The sequence below is a fragment of the Nematolebias whitei genome, chromosome 14 (genome assembly GCF_014905685.2).
Source record: "Nematolebias whitei isolate Nwh7 chromosome 14, NemWhi1, whole genome shotgun sequence".
Taxonomy (NCBI): domain Eukaryota; kingdom Metazoa; phylum Chordata; class Actinopteri; order Cyprinodontiformes; family Rivulidae; genus Nematolebias; species Nematolebias whitei.
Genome location: NC_056511.1, coordinates 758506 through 761513, shown reverse-complemented (window position 1 = coordinate 761513; position 3008 = coordinate 758506). Strand labels below are relative to the sequence as shown.

At 43.1% G+C, this 3008-nt stretch overlaps 1 long non-coding RNA gene across 1 annotated transcript in view; it reads right to left on the bottom strand.

The window, feature by feature from the left end:
• The window catches only part of LOC119419828, a 23435-nt gene extending 20814 nt beyond the window's left edge, over positions 1-2621 (bottom strand). Inside the window, exons 1-2 of the long non-coding RNA XR_005187276.1 lie at positions 2559-2621; positions 1531-1622 (exon numbers count right to left, since the gene is read on the bottom strand). This is a non-coding gene — a long non-coding RNA (uncharacterized LOC119419828). The remainder of the gene's footprint in view (positions 1-1530; positions 1623-2558) is intronic.
• Positions 2622-3008: the final 387 nt, after the last annotated feature.

Sequence of the window (3008 nt, the reverse complement as noted above, 5' to 3'; positions counted from 1 at the left end):
AGAGCCAGGCTGAGTAGAGCCAGGCTGAGTAGAGCCAGGCTGAGTAGGGGCAGTGCAAAAGGGGCATTAGACTGCTGGAGGACAAACTGACCACACTTTTCACTCTGCTACTGTCTTTACTTACTCTGCTCAACCTGTTTTGTAGTTGTAATTATTTTTTCTATCCTTAACATGTTTTTGTCTTTCAGGTACACCTGGACCTATATCTGGACCTGGACCTATATCTGGACCTGGACCTATATCTGGACCTGGAACTATACCTGGACCTGGACCTAAATCTGGACCTGGACCTATACCTGGACCTGCCATTCTGTGTTTGTCTGTCTCTCCTTCCTGTCCTCTCAACCAGCCGGTCAAAGCAGATGGTCTCTTGTCCTGAGCTGGTTCTGCTGGAGGTTTTTTCCTGTTAAAGGGAGTTTTTCTTTCCACTGTCTCCACTGTGCTTGCTCAGGATGGGAGACTGCAACGAAGCCAAGATTCAACTTGTCTGCTGGATTCCTTAGATAGAGAACTTTACTAACTGGCTTTTATGTCCTTGACCTCTCTAAGTGTCTTTAAGAATCTGTTGGACTCCTGGCAGGGACCAATGCAGACATGTTCCTGTTTTTAATTTTCTACATTCGCCTTAGAATCTAGCTGGTTTTTTTTTGTTACCTTTTTCTTTTAGCCATTCTGCTTGTAAAAAAAAAACCCCTGCAGTATGACTTTTTATAACTGTTTATTGTTGTTGCTGTTGTCCATTGTTTCATCTTTCTTTGTTAAATCAGGTCTCTCTTGTAAATGAGTCCTCGAGGCTCAATGGGATTTACCGTCTAAATAAAGGTTGAATGAATGTGAATGTTCCTGTAAAGTCCCTGAGACAACTTTGTTGTGATTTGGCGTTTTACAAATAAACTGAATTGAATTGAACCAGTGTCTCTGTCTTTGAGTGTTTCTGTCCACCAGTGTCCCTGTCCAGTAGTGTATGTGTTTACCAGTGTCTCTGTCCAGTGTCCCTGTCCAACAAGTGTCCCTGTTCTCAAGTGTTTCTGTCCACCAGTGTCCCTGTCCACCAATGTCCCTTTACACTTGTCTCTGTCCACCAGTGTCCCTGTCCACAAGTCTCCCTGACCACCACTGTCCCTGTCCACATCTGTCCCTGTACACACGAAAAATGATCCAAAACCTTCAACCTGGACTGGAACCTGCAGCTGTTTACATGGACAAGACAAATGTCTTCTATGTCGTCAGACAAGACAAAGATGGAACTGTTTCGATAAAGAGACAAAAAGGATGTTTTCAAAATGAGACTTTCAACCTCAGAACACTGAACCAGCTGTCAGGCATGGTGGTGGTACCTTCATGCTGTGGTAAGAAAAGGAGGACTACCTCAAAGGACCAACTGTTCACATCTGGGTCCAACAGGACCAGAACCAGCTTCTGATTAGACGGATCATCAGAACCGGCCTCTGATTGGATGGACCAACAGAACCAGCCATTGTGGTGTTCATGAAGAGTGGATTAAAACTGATTGGTTCCTGATGAGCTCACCTGTCCAGGGAGAAGGCGGAGCTTCGGCTGTTCTTGGAATAACGAACCCGAGGCTTTGGGATTGGTGGAGATGAAGGAGGAGGCGGAGTCATCTGCAGAGGGAGAAGAATTATTAATCAAAGGTAAATGTGGTTTGACCCTGCAGAAAGATGAGTTACTATGAAGGAAGAAAATCAGGACTTGATTAAGACAGAGAGTATAAAGCTAAATTCAGGAGGCGTGGCCTCCATATGATGCTGACCAATCAGATGGATGAATACTTGATCACCTGATCAATAAACGCCTGAACCTTCTGATGATCTGAGTTACAGTTTCAGTCACATGGTCAACCCAAATGGACTGGTCAGCTGACATGAGGATAATTTTTCTCTGAACTGGAACCTGAGGCCTACCAGACACTGACTCTGATCTCCAAGATCCAGATCCAGTTGTCAGTAAAACCAGGTGATCCTGATCAAACTGACTGATATAAGGTCTTTACTCTGACAAAACCAGAACCAGAACCATGACATTTGAACTTCCCAACCATCTGGATCCACCTGAACCAGGCCCTGTTAGTTCATCTCAACTGACCCAAAAAGATCTTTACTCCAGAACTGAGTCAAGGATTATTCAGATCAGGGTCCAACAGAACCATTCAGAACCTTTCGAAGTAGACCAGACTGAATCTTAGAGTGTCTGAATATTTTTAAATAAATAAAATCTCATCTAAATGCTAAAATAAAGTTTGTAATCAAACCAACAAGAAGAGTTCATTACAAACATTTAAAACATCTAAAACATCCATCGTCAGATTTATGTTTCCATAAAAACTGAATCTGTAAAAACAAACAAAACATGATGAGTTGTTTAGACGAAAACAGCTAAACATTCCTGTGAATATTATTTATAATGATCCCGTTTACAATCAGTAAACATAAATATTTATTGACAGACCAAAACAGAACCCGGCTGTTAACAGAACTTTATGGATCCTTTAGAGGGAAGTTTACTTGACCCAGAACACAGACCAGGTTTAGTTTTCCTACCTTTCTTCAGCTCCTCAGGATCAGAACAGACAGCTCAGAAGCTGCTGGTTTCCTGTTTACACCTGTGAGTTCACCTGTCTCACCTGTTAGCTCCTCCCTGTTTCACTGCACTCACCAAGATCCTCTGTTGGCTCTGGTTTCTGTCTCTGAACTCTGAGAGTTCTGGTCTGTCTGGTTCTGACCAACAAATGAAGACCTGCTCAGAGCCAACTAAACGAAAAACAGGTCCGTCAGAACAGTTTCACCCGTTAGACCTGCTGCAGGTAATAGGGTGTGCCCATGCATTGAGTCACACTGGTGTGTTTGTGTGTTGTGTGTGTGTGTGTGTTCTACTGGGTATATAACAGAACGTTAATGCTCACCCGAGTCAAAAACATCAATCCATGGTTTAAAGGTTTTCTCAAAAGTGTTCTGTGATGTTGTGCTACAGCTGTCTGAAAATGAACTGCT